This window comes from Pinus tabuliformis, chromosome 2_1 (assembly GCF_031772625.1).
Source record: "Pinus tabuliformis cultivar Carrire ecotype Pingquan chromosome 2_1, CPIR1, whole genome shotgun sequence".
Taxonomy (NCBI): domain Eukaryota; kingdom Viridiplantae; phylum Streptophyta; class Pinopsida; order Pinales; family Pinaceae; genus Pinus; species Pinus tabuliformis.
This window is the reverse complement of record NC_142299.1, coordinates 774241265-774257453: the sequence shown is the minus strand read 5'-3', so window position 1 is coordinate 774257453 and position 16189 is coordinate 774241265. Positions and strand designations below refer to the sequence as shown.

Below are 16189 nucleotides of genomic sequence, written 5' to 3'. Positions count from 1 at the left end.
AGTGTCCCTTGATAAGATGCCCTTCCTTGACTTAGTCACCTTAGCTCTGATACCATGTTGAGAAATCTAGGGCATCAAGATTAAGTGATTTCTCTTCTATTGATAACTACTTGTGAATGTTTTTTACTTCTTAGATTAGGATCTTCTTTTATCTCATGTTAGTATAGTGCTATTCTTCATCAAACAACTACCAATGCATAAACCATAAAGAGATAAGAGACACAGAATATAGGCTATCAGCCAGGGCCAAAACCTCTCCCACTTAAGAGGAAAAACTTGAACAAATTCCTCTTCTTATAGAGACTTCAATTGATGAATACCAAGACCAAGACCAAGACCAATGACCTATTTGCCACTCCAAGACCAAGACAAAGCTTCTTTGATGAGATCCTTGGTCAACAATAATCAACCTTCTTCTCCTTCCTCCTTCTCGGCATCTCTTCAACCTCAGCATCCTTCTACTTCAGACCTTCACTTATTTCGGCCTCCTTGAATTAAGTTTGCAATCTTTGACCCTAATTCAAAAACCCTAGTTTCACTTTCTAGAAAATGTCCTTGATACCTTCACTTAGGATAGAGCATCCTCTTAGCTTGTCTCGGCTTCTCCTTTGACTTGTCCCTCTTCCAATTCGGCTACCTAGGAGAACTGCAATTCCTCTCAGCCTCTACTGCAACAACTGACCTCTTTCTTCCTCACACGTGTGGAGAAGATCAACCCAAAACAGATCAGAAAAGACCTCGGTTTATACTCTTCCTTCCTTCAGTTGATTATAGGCCTCCTTGATGAACTTCGCACCTCCTATTACAAACTTGATGATGACCGAAATTCTTGCTCTAAAATGAGGCCACGCTGCCCTATTTATAGTTGTTGGAGCCTTCATAATAAGCCGACATTAGCAATGGGTGAGCCGACATGACTGTTGGAGCAAATTCATTATTTCTTTTAAGGCTGACTTGGCGTAGTTGCTTGAGCTTGGTCTTGGAGGTCTATTTGACACTTTCATTAACTCATATACAAATGCAACATGCCCAAGAAGGGTCCTTCATACATGACATTGACTCTTTTTTACTTTATGACCAATCCTAAGGGCTCACAAAGACAAGCATTACAAAAATAATTTTATTTTTCTTCTTTACATCAATTACATAAAATCACAATTACACATGTCAATATGAAGACCGAAATTAGTTACACTTTTCAACAATGTTGTGAGTCAAAATTTTGCTAGGTTTCTGCAATTGTTCTTTTGCATGAGAATCTAGGATTTGTAGGCTTTGAAATCAAGAAGACTCTTAAAATTTAGGGTTTCTAAATCCTAAGTCAAATTGAATTAACCCTAGAAAAGATGAAGAACCCTAACCCTATTTTGGTTGTTCCCTCTATAGAAAAACCCTAGCTCTTGACATCTAAGGTTTGTAGAGAATCTGGGGTATATGGTAAACCATAGCGATGGTGGATATTGGATAAAATCTAGGATTTGACATCAAAACCCTAGGGTTGATGTTTCTGCTAAAATTTTATCAAGGGTAATATCAAAGAATTTTAAGGTTTCTGTTTTAAGAACCCTAGGAGTACACCCTCAAAGATACCATAGAAACCCTAGATTGATAAAATTGACATCATGTTCTTGTTTTTGTGTATTTTTCTTGGTTGTACTTGTCGATGAATATTGTAGGTACATAATGAAGAAAGCAAGATAGAAAGGATGGCTAATCAAAAAATAGTTCTTGTGCTTGTTAATGCCTTCTTGAAAATGATGAGCATGATGAAGAGAGGGAACTATAAGGACCCTGAAGGAACTGATGCTAACAAATTCATTGGTGATTAAAAGATTAAGCATACATTGTTGCATTTTCTAAAAGAAAGCATGACATCATAGATAAAAGCACATGATAGTAGAAAAATTAGAATCTACTTATTTGATTTGCTTTGGGAAAGATCATCTAGTTTAAAGAGAAATAGAAAATTGGAACCATATTGCATATTGTTGTTCATCTAAGCATTTTCTAACATCATGTTAGAGGGAGTCATGTTGCAAAGAGGGATCATAAAGATCCTATAAGAATCATCATTTTGGAAGATCCCTGGTAGCAGCAATATGACTGGTATATATTCCATCTAGTATGTGTTGAAGAAAATGTAATTAGGTCCGGTCTTCATAAATGTAATTTTGATCTTTATATTTATAAAAGAAAAGAAATATTATTTTGGTTATTTATATCAATGAGTTTCTTGCTCATTGTATAGGTCTAGCACATGTCAAAGTGCTATAGGGAAGTCAAAGAGTCAAAAGAAATGTTGAAGACCCTTAAGGGCATGTTACACCATGTATATATATGTATTAGAGTCCAAGAAATACCTCCAAGCAAAGTCACAAGTCTCCTCCATGCAATGACATCACTAAAAGAAGCAATCTGAAGTATAAATGACAAGTCGGCCTAAAGAAGGGACAAACCTCTATATATAAGAGGTTGTCCACTCCTCCAATGACAATGAAGATCACCTCTGAAATCAACGAGAAGAAGGGACAAGTTAAGGGTGAGAAAGGGACGAAGAAAGGAGCCTCTAGTGCAACGAAGGAGGAAGAAAAAGTACCGAGCCTTAGAGGATTGTTCTAAGGTCAACTGCAGTCACACGTGCGAAGAAAAAGAGGGTCTCTCTATTGTCATAGCAGCCCTCCACCACAGTCATACATATCTCATTGTTTGGGCTAGAAAAGTAGGCCTATAAGGCCTCTCACTCAAGCGAAGAAGGAAAGAGGACTTTCACATAAGGTTCTAGAAGGAATCCCCTCACACATGCGAAGAAATAGGGCCACACTGCTGTCATATCAAACCTGCAACTATATCTCAAGAAAGAGTTTGGTTGGAGAAGGGATAAAGTACTCTTCATATGTGAAGGAATCTACTAAGGATCAAAGAGGAATATCTCTTGTAGAAGAAGCATAACAAGGACTACTATCAGTTGCCGGAAGAAGGACGAAGTGCCGGAAGAAGAAGAATAAAGACTTGACTTGTGCTTGGAGGATATTCTTGTCAAGGGTCTAGGGTTTGGCATTTATCAATAGAAGCTTCAATAAGAGAAATTTGAGAAAGGGTTTTCCTCTCTAAGAGAGAGAGGTTTTGCCCTGGCAGAGAGCCAACATCTTGTGTTCTTGTCTTTTGTATTTTGATAGCAGTTTGATGAAGTAAAAGAACATACACTAATAATAAGAAGAAGATCAAGCTAACAAGAAAAGTAAAAGTGTTTCACAAATTGTTATCATTGCTAGAAGAATCCTATCATAACTAATTGCCCTATATTCTTCAACAATATGGAATCAATACTCTTGAAGAATGAAGGAATGCAAATGGTCAAAGTTCCAGGTACAAGAAGCAAGCTCATTCCGAAGGGATGGCTAGATGATTGTATGAAAAGCAAAGGTATGCATAGGAAAAGGTTCATATCTATAAGAATCTTGCAAAAAGAGTTGAATATAAAAAGTACTCGATAAGCTTTCCATATGGATGCATGTTGTCCAAAGAAATGTGACATGCTTTGGTATAGAAAGAGATCAAGAATCTCTCACAAAATTGCATGGCATAAATATAACAATGTTGATCAACATCAAGTATAGTCTCTGGAAGAAAGAAAGGGAGTTAACAATGATAACTCCAAGGAAGATATTACAGCTTGGTAATCAAGCTCGATCCATGGGCACTCTAATTAAAATGAATGCATGAAGAAAGATTCATGTGGAGATGGATCATGCGAAAGGATGTTGATCTCAAAGAACTCAAGAAAGTTGATGCTTTGATAAGAAGGTCATCATGAAGATAAGGTAAGCCTAGTATGTTTGTTATTGGTTATCTAGTTAACATTTTGTTTTGCTACCTAGAAGGATATTGCAGGAATATGTGAAGGATGTTGAGACAAGCTCAACATATGATATTTGACAATTATGAAGTTGAGATGGTTTCATCTTGGGATTGAAAGGTAGCAATGTGAGAAGATAACCTGAAGTTCAAGTTCGTACAATGAAGATCACTTTCAGAGGGAGCTATGATTGGCTTGAAGTTTGATAAGGCTCAATATAATGCCTTCATTGATGATAAAGAAAGGAAAATGATATGCAAGGTCAATGGCCCGAACCCTGTCACTAGATTGAAGGAAGAGATACCAAGGAAAGAAGGAATCATGCAGCTATCTCCATGAAGAACAAGTAGCTGATGTTGGACACATCTCCCTAGTTGAGAGGGAGATTGGATATATTCCCTTTGTGTGAAGGGAAAGAGTATATCCTCCCTAGTTGAGAGGTAGTGATGATGGACATGATTCTCTACTTCATGTGTCATGCACTAGGCCAGGACTAACAGTCATACGTCTAGTGAAGGCCATGGAGAGAGAATGGGGTCTGGAGGATTGGGTAAGCATCTAAGACTAGTACTCCTTGAGGATTTGGAATCCAAGATAGGGAAGTGGTCTCATGGACCGACACTCTTTGAGGATTGGACAGGGTATCCAAGACAAGAGTGATCGAAGAGGACCAATATTCTTTGAGGATTGGGAATCCAAGATAAGAATAGTCCTAGAAGGACATGCCTTGTGAACATCTGGATGGGGTATGTGCCTTGAGAGGTAGTGTGGTGTCCCACGTAAAGCCTCCCAGCATTGTGCTCTAACCTTATGAAGAACTAGAGCTTGTTAGTCAAGATCTCGCTATGTTGACAATGTTGGTTATGATGATATGATGTTGATGCTTACAGATGGCTTACTAATCCGACTCTTCTTAGGAGAATATTTCAGTTTGAGAATATCCTTGTACCATGTGTACAATTATGAATACCTCCCTAGTTAAGAGGGAATCCAGGAGAATGTAACTAGTTTCGGTCTTCATAATTTGTACCATTTTGTATTTTATGTAAAAAGCTAAGTTGCACGAAACGGGGAAACAAGTACGAGTTTTCGAAACGGGCATGGGTACAAAACGTGACCCCCCCCCCAAATTTTGGAAACGGGGAAACATATATATATATAGGACATTTAAGAAATGTTATGTGCAATCATAAAGCATACATGATACATTATAATTTATTACATTTAAAGTTTAAACATTATGATTAAATTTACATCACATTTACTCATGAATGATCACATAATAAAAATAGCAATATCAGAATATCCAAAATCAACCTTTATTATATATCCAAATCTCAAAATCAACCTTTATGATATATGAGGCTGCAAGTACAATAAAGACTATGAGGCTGCAAGAACTATAAAGACAAAAGACTAATCCTCATCAAAAATAAAAGCAAAAGCATGCTCAACAGTGGATGGTGGTGCTGAAGAAGATGATGGGCCAATTCCACTTCCAGGCTGGATCCACATCCCATTCTTTAGAAGGACCACTGTTGTATTATGGACCCCTACGAGATGCAAGGCGAAGGTTGGAGTGGACATAAACAAGATCCTCTGCCTTCTGCGAGCCCAACCTATTGCACTTCACAGAATGAATAAAACGATAGGTGCTCCAATTCCTTTCTGCTGATGAAGAGCTTGCCACTTGTGAAAGAACACGAATGGCAAGGTTTTGCAAATGTACACCATTTGCTCCATGACAAATCCACCACCTAACTAGATTCATGGTGCTTCTCTCCTCCAAAGCTGATATATCTGCATAATCATCTAATCCTACAGCAAAACTGGCAAATTCTTCCTTTACCTCCCTGTGTAGATGAGATGGAAATATTCTCATAAGGACTTTTTTCACCCCATTAGCCACCTCTCTATCCTTATGGGGTGCCTTCCTTTTCCCATTGCTTTGAGCAATAAGCTCCTCATCATAAAATTTGGGGTTCAAGGCATGTGCTAAAGTGTGCAATGGAGTGTTGAAATTGTTCCACCTATCAACAATGATTTTCTTGACTAAATCAACAAAATGATCATCAACAAACAAAAGTTGTGGAGACTCTTGTGAAATGATTTCCATAGTTTTCTCAACCATGGAATCCATGCCATCATATACCTCTCCTAAGAAAGGTTGGTCAGTGTCAGCGTTCCGAAGAAGCTCAAATGCAGGGGTTGTGAACTTTAGCAAGAAATCTATCTTGCTCCACCAATCCTCATCAAGGCACAATCTACGCACCATATATCCCTGCTCTGAATCTACTTGTCTCCACTCAACCCAAAGTTGACTCACCACCATAGAAACTAATGCATGCTTAACCTCAACAAGGCGGCGCAACATCAGAAAGTTTGAGGCATAACTTGTCTCAGCAACTTCTAACAACTCCAATTTGGAGTACTCTCAAAATATTGCTTGAGATTGGTGGTGGTTGGTGATGAATTTAACAATCTCCCTTGCTTCCCCTGTGATTTCCTTTATCCATGAAACTTTGTTGTCGATCTCCTCTAAGATCAGATTCAGATTATGGACAAGGCAGGGTGTCCAGAAGATGTGGTCATACCTCCCCTCAATAATTAAACCTAAAGTTTTGCAAACTGGTGCATTATCCGTGATAACTTGCACCACCTTGTTAGGCCCTATTTGTTCAATAGATTTTATAATAACATCAGCAATGAACTGTGCATCTTTTACCTCTCCTTGGCAGTTTTCCGCCTTTATAAACATTGTTCCTTTCCGGAAAGTGGCAATGATATTTATCAATGGTCTGCGCCTTGTATCCCAATCCATCTGAGACTATGGTAACCCCAGAGCTGCTCCAGGAAGAACGAATTGGTGATTAGATATCCTCCACAAGCTCCTCATTTTTTAGAAGTTGAGTTCTAACTTTCTCATAGTTGGGCCCCTTGTACCCTTGAGGAGCTTTGTTAATTGCCCTTATCATATCTTGCCAGTAAGAAGAGCGAACAACATTGAATGGGATACCAAATGCATAGATGCACCTAGCCACTCTGGAATCAGTTTCTTCTCTCGCTTGCACATTCACCAATTTAGCAATTATTCTATCCTGAACTGAAGGGGATGTCCCTTTGGTATTTTTGGATGTTGGTTGTTTATGTTGTTGAGTGGCACTGGCTATCCTCTTCCTTGCTTCAACTACAATCCTTGGCTCAATGTTAGATGGAGCTTGAGGAGTAGCTTGACTAAGCTCATCGTGCCTTCTCTTAATTCCATCTGCCTCATCTTGCTCTCTTTGATATGCCCTCCTTGTTAATGGGTCTGTTGTTTTTGTGCAACCTACAATCCCCTATCCTCCTCCATGCAAAAGATGTGCCTTCACTCTTGGGTAGGAGCCCTTGTACGAATTACTGCAAAGATTACATCGCCATTCCCATGAGCCACCACCTCCACATTTTTTAAGCTTCTGAACATGCCTCCAAAGAGGATAATATTCAGCCCTTGGGTTGGCCCTAGGGCTTGAACTTGCAGTTGCACCTTGGTTGGAAGCCATTGCTGCAAAAAACAAAAAAAAAAACAAATCTGTAAAGAAAAAACGTTTTTCATATATTTGGAAGCATAAACCCTCGAAAAATTGAAGAAATAGTAGGAAAAAACTAAGAAAATGAATGCTTCTTACCCAAATTAATTTTCTGTAGTTGAAGCTACCCCAAAATGCCAGAAAAGACAAGAGAAATATGGTTGTAGCTGAGCCAAAAGCCAAGAATGTCGTAGCCGGAAACTCTGCACTCCAAATCTGTTGCTGAAATCTCTTTCTCTTGCTGCTGAAATCTCCTTTGCTCACTGTTGAAAACACCCTAGCTGAAACCATTGCTCTCTTCCTCTTTTCTCCTTTGCTAAAATCGCCCGTCTCCAAGAGAAACGACTTGCTCAATTGTGTGATGAGAGAATGAGGCAAGAGTCTTTTTTATAACTTGAGAGAGGCATCTAGAAGCATCCAAAAGATATTTTAGTCGCCCAATAAAAAATTAGAAGTGAAAAAATAAAAAATAAAAATAAAAGAAAACAACAATTGTTAAGTGGAAACTCCGTTGTACGGCCTGGAAACTCCACTGTAAGGTCGTACTAGCCACGTTTCCCTAGCGTGAAACGTGCCAGTACGGCCAGAAACGAGTTTCCAGGCCATATGGTATGAGTTTCTTCATTTCCGTTTCGTTTTCGGCCGGAAACAAGTTTCCAGGCCATACGGTATGAGTTTCCTCATTTCTGTTTCGTTTCCAGCCGAAAACTGACCCCTAGGCAATGTTTCCTGCAACATAGGTAGAAAGCAAAAGAAAAAGAAAAAGAAAATTATTATTATTTTTTAGATAAGCATGTTCTTCGTGCTTTTAGGTTTTTGAGTCAAAGAGTCAAATACCTATTTTTGGACCTATTGTAAAAGAAAATGAAAAGAAATGTAATTTTTGACACAGAAACCCCTCTAGATGCCAATTCGGCCTACAAGACAAGTCAGCCTTGCCCCAATGGACATGTATATTTATTATTTACACCCCTCCAATTTGTATAAATATAGGGAAGATGGAGCTCATTTGGACACACACTTGGATGGATTTTTGGTCTGAAATATCACAGAGAAGGGCAGAGAAGAAGTGGAGGATGAAAATCTGGAAGAGAGAAGCTAGGGTTTGAGGAAGATCCGTCTTGGTTTGCCTCTTGTTGCTGGTCTCTTGCGGAAGAATCTGCTGGAAGGAAGGTTTGGTTTGGCATGTAGAGGTGGGAATTTCTGCGATCGTGGGTATTGAATAACTCATTTGATCCGATTCTATAAGAAGAGATTTTCTGGGTTTTTCCCCTTTGAGGGGTTTTGCCCTGGCTTGGAGCCTATATCTTGTGTTCTATTGTCTTTTGTGATCTTCATGTTTATGGTAATTGCTTGATGATAGAAGAAAACATAATAACAAATTTGCTAACAGTCTCACAAGAAATTATCATGTAACGGGAATATAATAATAAGTTGAAAACCTCGTGATTTCCAACACTACCTATGCAACCTGCAACCCCATACGAATTACCAGACTTTAATAGGTTACATATATAAGCTACACTCCTAAATACGAAATTAGTGAAAGAAGAGGTTCACTTATGGCTTTCATACTGCTTATGCGATATTCTAAACCTTGTCCACTAAAATATCACTTAACCACTCCTAACTAATACTTAATTATTATAAAAATAACCAAAATACAAGTATAGATTTGACATTCCCATTTTACCATAACTTAAGAAGCATGTCACATACCATTTTCGTCAAAGGCATACATAGTAGTATCTCACTCTTATCAAATAGTCATGAAAACCTTCCAAATCTGGAAATAAAGGTAAAATATTTTTTGAAATTAAGAGACTGACCTGTAATCAATGCACTGAGAAAAATTAGACAGTGCACCAATAATGTTGTGCAGAAATGAACAACACATCGATGGTTTGATCAAGAAACTAGCTTTTTCCAAAATCAAAATCATCTTTGAATGCCTCCAAATTTTCCTTTGCATGATACCAAATTTTTGCTACAATTCACCTTCCTCTTTTATCTGAATAGCAAAGGTTTCACAGAAGATAAGAATTTTTCCATCAAAGCTTTACTGAAACTCATTACTATTAATAACTATCAGGCCTTCTGCCTACTTGTTGTAGCAGATCACACCGCATTATAATACATTTGGTTGATTCAGAGTTTGTGGCCTACTACCTACGAAATTTCCTTCCCTCTCCTACAAGGATTATTTTTCTTTAGCGCATTTTTCTCTTCAATTCATTTAGAACATATATTATGTGCATATATACACATCCACAAAGAATTAAGACTACATACGCATACATCATTGCCAGCATATTCAAGAATATGTTGTGAGTTTTTTGCCACCATGAGCTCTCCTACTACTTTGAAGGTTTCTCAGGAAGCAGAAAGAAAAATCACATAAAAAAGTCGGTTCTTTTTCTGATAAGAAAAAATAATAATGTGCATACCAAGAGTAATAACATGCATACCTTGTTCTTTTGCAGTCACCAATAATCCCCACAAGAACACGTCCCATCCTTAAAATGATGGAAGCGGTTGGCATCCCTTAAAACAATATATCGATGAGCAATCTTAGAGAGAACCTTAATGGCAGCATGGCAGTCACCACATACACGAAGGTTGTTGACAACACGGATAGGTGTTCCAGGGGGTGTGCTGATTATGCCGAACACAATGGCCAGTTTCTCACTATGGTAATAGAGAATGTTCTCTTTATTCTCTCCTTCTACATCATAAAAGACAAAGTTGGTATCAGGCACATAACCTGCCTCCTTCATCTGCCCTGCAAGTCTTTTCAATGCAGCATAGATCTCTTCTGTCTCTGGATGTGATCTGTCGTGTACCATAAATGTATGCATTCTATTCTTTACCTCAATCCAACTGTATCCTGGCATCTTTGTCACCCCCCTCTCTTTCATCATTTTTCTCACTTTTGATACATCATCCCATCTCCCAGCTGCAGCATAAATGTTGGACAAAAGTACATATGTTGTAGCATTTTCTGGCTCTAACTCAAAAAGCCACTCTGCTGCCTGCTTTGCTAGTTCTGTATTTCCATGAATTCTGCAGGCACTAAGCAATGCTCCCCAGCTAATGGTATCTGATTTAAATGGCATTTTATCAATTAAGTCCCTTGCCTCATTCAGGAGCCCAGCCCGGCCTACAAGATCTATCATGCATGCATAGTGCTTAGCTTTTGGGGCAATGCAATGATTTTGACTCATGGACTCAAAGTAGTCACGACCTTCATTAACTAAACCTGCATGGCTGCATGCAGATAGGACACCGATAAAAGTAATATCGTCTGGCTTCATTCCTGCCTGCAACATGCTCTCAAAAAGATGGATAGCCTCCTTTCCACACCCATTCAAAGCATACCCTACAATCATTGCATTCCATAAAATTCCATCTCGTCCAGGTACTTTGTTAAACACATGGCGTGCATCTTCTATACTCCCACATTTAGCATACATGTCTATGAGGGCACTTCCAACAAAGATATTTGAATCCAACTTAGTTCTGATGATATAACCATGGATCTGCTTGCCCTGTTTCAAAGATGCTAGGCTGGCAGCTGCACTTAGAATGCAGGCAAAGGTGAATTGATCCGGTTGCAGGCCCTCATGTCGCATCTGGCCAAAAAGTATCAAGGCTTTCAAATTATCCCCTTTCCTCACATAACCTGCAATCAATGCATTCCAGGATACTCCATCTGGTCTGGTCATTTCATTTAGCAGTTGGTGTGCATCTTCAATACTTCCACATTTTGCATACATGTCGAGAAGAGCACTTCCTACAAATGGGCTCATCTCAAACCCAATTTTGAAAATGTGTGTATGGACCTGCTTACCATAATCCAGAGCCGTTTGGCAGCTACATGCACTAAGAACGTTGGCAAGGGTGAAATGGTCCATTTTCACGACTGACTTCTGCATTTGATAGAAAAGCTTCAAAGCCTCCCCAGCCTGCCCATTCTCGGTGCATCCACCAATCATTGCAGTCCACGAGACAGCATCTTGCTTGGGCATTCCACGGAATATCTGCCTTGCATCCTCTATAATCGAGCATTTTGCATACATGTCAACAAGAGCACTCCCTACATAGACATTAGACTCAAATCCACTTCTAATTACATGGACATGAAGCTGTTTCCCCTGTTCCAAAGCCAACAAATTGGCACATGAACTGAGAACGCTTGCAAATATGAATTGGCTTGTCTTCATTCCTGCCTGATTCATCATCCGGAAAAGCTCAAACCCTTCTTTGCCATAACCGCATCTGGCATATCCTGAAATCATGGAAGTCCACAAGACCACATCTCGCTCTGGCATTTTGTCAAACACTTTGCGTGCATCCTCTATTTTTTCGCACTTTGCATACATGTCAATAAGTGTAGAGCCCACAACGACATCCAAATCAAATCCAGTTTTTATTGCATGCAAATGAACTTGCACCCCATCATCTAGTGCTTCCATGCAGGCACAAGCACTAAGAACACTACCGAAAGTGATGTGATTAACCTTCATATCTGCAAGTTTCATTTGACTGAAAAGTTTCAAGGCCTCCTTACCATAACCATGCCTTGCATAACAACCTATAATGGTATTCCACGAGACCTCATCTCTTTCAGGCATTCTTTCAAACAATTCACGAGCAAAGTCGACGACGCCAATCTTTGTATATCCTCCGATCAAAGTGTTCCAAGAAGATATATCTCGTTCAGCCATTTTGTCAAACACTTGGCGAGCATCCTCCACACTGCCATACTTCAAATGCAGGTCTATAAGGCGGTTTTCCAGAAATGTGCCAACTCTAAATATATTTTCGATCATATGGGTATGAATTCGTTTGGCTTCTGATATAGATTTCCTGGCAATGGAGTCCTGCAGAAGATGAGCATAATACCTGCTTTCGTCATTATTTGTACGTGTTTTTGCAGTAGCACAAGTAGTAATAAGCTTCCCAATATTGGTGTTGTTAAGCTGAGGCCAAATCAGATTTCCAATGAAACCAAAGGTATTCCGATGCTTCATGTTGTGAAATCTGAAGTGGCCATTTCACAGTTCCCTCACTGCTAAAATTCACAACAATGTCAACAATCGACAAATAACCGATATCGTTATTCAGCTTTGGAGCTGAAATGATCCTATAGACATACATAATGAGTAGCGATATCACAACTTTTTTCGTTGGTAGGATCTATGTTCATTGTTCGGTATGTCAAGAATTGTCGAAGAATTTCTTCCGTCCGCGATGATCATTTCAGTCATGACCAGTACAAAAGGACACAGCTGCCCGTATTCTAAGAGGGAGGGTTGATGACAAGTACAAAAGGACACAGCTGCCCGTATTCTAAGAGGGAGGGTTGATGGAGGTTGAGAAGATATTTAAAATTAATATTTTATAGGAATTTGATTTTAGAATAAGTTTTAAAATTGAATAAGTTTCTTAAACGTAGTGTTAAATTGAATTTAAAAGAAGTGCTACTTAGGAGGTAGTATGTGTAATTAGTTTAAATATAGCTAATAGAAGTATTAATTATTAATATGATGTGACATGATCAATTAAAGCTTTCATAAAAAAAATAGAAATGGAAGTGAAAATTTTGTTTTTTGGGAGCACCCTACTTTATTGGTCGGAATAAAGTTTTATAACTTTATTTCTTTGGTGGTGTTTAGTTCAAATTGATATGAAGAAACTTAGTTTCAATTCAATGAGGTGTCAATTCCAAGAAACTTGTTTTGCACAACCAATTGTCTCTTACAATGTCTGTGGGAATTGTACATGATTGATATAGAGTTGAATGCAATCGTGTTTGTGGCAGTGAAGGCATGGGAATATGGAACAAAACTTTAATGTTATCTCTCAAATGGTGTCATGTTTTAAACATGAGTTCTTTATTTTGAAGAGAAAAATGGAGTTGGGTTGATCTATTATTTGTGATTTAATATTAAATTATTTTTTAATTAAATTGTAAAGACAAGTTAATTAATATGTCAGGCCATGAGGTAACTCCTCAAATGTAATTGTATTATTCATTTAGGTTGTTCATTATTAGATACAAGAGGGAGTGATTGTTCAATTCATCTCCCGATGACTCTCCATTCCCTCTATTATTTATTTACACTAATTACAGTTGTTGACCCAATCCCTATGATTAGGTGTCAACATTCCCCCCCTTAATCTGAAGGGATGTTGGTGAGTCCAAGCATCGTTTTGAATCTTTCAAGCTTTTCTCTTCCAAGTGCTTTGTTGAAGATGTCGGCAATCTGCTCATTAGTGGAACAATGGCAAAGATGGATTGTTTTAGCCTCAACATGATGTCGAATCAGATGATATTTTGTATTGATGTGCTTTGTTCGATCATGGAACTTTGGGTTCTTGGCCAACTTTATTGCCAAGGTATTATCAATCATGAGTGGAGTCGATTGTACTTGTTTTACCTGCAAATCTTCCAGAATTTTCCTGATTTGCACAATTTCTTTTGTTGCCTCAGCTGCTACCACATATTTTACCTCTGTTGTCGAATCTACTGGAACTGATTGTTTGCGTGATCTCCAGGAGACAGCTCCTGATCCAAGACTCATAGCATAACCTGAAGTGGATACCCCAGTTTCTTTGTCTCCATCAAAGTCTGAATCAGAATATCCAATCAAGTTGAAGTCACCCACATGTGTATACTTGATTCCAAAGTCTTGAGTTCCCCTTCAAGTACTTTAGAACTCTTTTTGTAGCAGACCAATGTCCGTCACAAGGCTTTTGCATAAACCTGGAGAGGATTCCAACAGCAAACGAAATGTCTAGTATGGTAGTAGTCAGGTAGTTGAGACTTCCTACAAGCTGTCTATACTTTGTTGCATCCTCAAATTATTTTCCTTCAATGGATGTGAGCTTTAAGTTTTGTTCCATTGGAGTAGTCAAAGGATTGCATTCATTCATGCCAAACCTGTTCAACAGATCTCCAATGTACTTCTTTTGAGAAAGGAATATGGACTTCGGATGTTGAGTTACTTCAATACCAAGATAGTAATGAACATAGACCAAATCAGTCATTTCAAAACCTTTCCTCAATTCCTTCTTCATAGATGCAATGTAGCTCTCATTGTTCCTTGTCATCAAAAGATCATCTACATATACCATAAGATATACAACTGTTTTTCCAACCTTCTTGACAAACAAAGTTGCATCATCAAGATCATAATGTTTGAAACTGAGTTTCAGAAGATGATCAGTTAGTTTTTCATACCAGGCTCGCGGTGCTTGTTTGAGGCCATACAAGGATTTCACAAGTTTGCATACTTTATGTTCGTGTCCTTTTACAGCAAATCCTTCAAGCTAGGACATAAAAACATTCTCTTTTAGATCTCCATTCAAGAAAGCAATTTTTACATCCATTTGATGGAATTTCCAACCGTTCTGAGCTGCTAGGGCAAAGAGTGTCCGGATGGTAGCCCATTTTGTTGTGGGGGCAAAAGTCTCCTCATAATCGACCCCTTCCTTCTGTGCAAAACATTTTGCCACAAGCCTGGCTTTGTGCTTGTCAAGTGAGCCATCAGCTTTATACTTGTTCTTGTAGACCCACTTGCAGCCAATTGGTTTGGTTCCCAATGGAGGATCAACCAGCTTCCAAGTGCCATTCTTTATCAAGGCATCATACTCCTTTTGCATTGCTTCTTTCCATTCATCATGAGAAGCAACTTCTTTGAAGGAAGTTGGTTCAAAATCTGTAGACAAATTCAATTCACAATCATAAGAAACATCCATATCAATAGGTGAATCAGAGTCATCTACATCACCTCCATTTTGTCAGGTTGAATTTCTAGTTCTTGTCTTTCCAACCTCATCAGGATGAACACTTTCAAGTGTCTTTGTCAGCCACTTTGGGGGACCTTTCTGAGATGGTCCAGGCTGCTCCGTTGATTGAGTTGGGACTAAATCAAGATTGAGTCTCCCAATTTTGTCAATCACATCACTCAAAGTATCATCCGTTGTTGGAGTTTCATGCGTGGGAGAGAGTGCTTCAGAAGAAGATTCCACGAGTTGATCTAGTATAGGAATCCCCCCTTCAAGATGTGGAATCTGATTATCAAATTCTTGAAATGATTTTGCATTTGTGAATCTATCCAAGCAACCAAGTTGCCGCTCATCAACATTGTCAGTTTTGGATGACTCAAGAAAGATTACATCTCTAGATACAACAAACTTTTTATTGACTTCATCATAGAGACGGTATGCTTTAGAGGTGTTTGACTACCCCAGGAAGATACACTTACGACTTCTTGCACCAAGTTTGTTTCTATGTACCTTTGGTATCAAGGCATAACATGTGGAACCAAAGACCCTGAGATGCTTTACCGAAGGAATGTGCCCATACCACATTTCATAAGGAGTCTTGCTTCTAATAGCATTAGATGGACATCTATTCTTTACATATACAGCACATAGAACTGCATCAGCCCAAAACATCAATTTTACATTTTTGAAAAACATCATGGAGCGCACCATATTTAAGATTGTCCTATTCATTCTTTCAACTACTCCATTCTGTTGGGGATTATAAGGCATAGTCGTTTGATGTTTGATCCCATGTTGGCGAAGATAGTTTTCAAATTCATTTGAAGTGTATTCTTTTCTATTATCAGTGAGAATAGAGCCAATATGAGATTGTGCATCATTTTTAATCCATGTATGAAAGTTCTTGAATGTTTGAAAAGCATAAGATTTGTTTTTCAATAAATAAGCCCAACACATTCTGGTGTAGTCA

The 16189-nt window shown here is 38.6% G+C and overlaps 1 pseudogene across 8 annotated transcripts in view; it reads right to left on the bottom strand.

Moving 5' to 3' along the window:
- Positions 1-12733, bottom strand: part of LOC149202869 (putative pentatricopeptide repeat-containing protein At3g13770, mitochondrial pseudogene) — a 124129-nt pseudogene extending 111396 nt beyond the window's left edge. For 6 of the 8 annotated variants that reach the window (XR_016253922.1, XR_016253926.1, XR_016253921.1 and 3 more), the window contains exons 1-2: positions 9894-12733; positions 9255-9436 (exon numbers count right to left, since the gene is read on the bottom strand). The product of XR_016253922.1 is annotated as a putative pentatricopeptide repeat-containing protein At3g13770, mitochondrial pseudogene, transcript variant X2 (transcript). The remainder of the gene's footprint in view (positions 1-9254; positions 9437-9893) is intronic. The other 2 variants (XR_016253928.1, XR_016253927.1) reach the window with 1 other exon arrangement.
- Positions 12734-16189: the final 3456 nt, after the last annotated feature.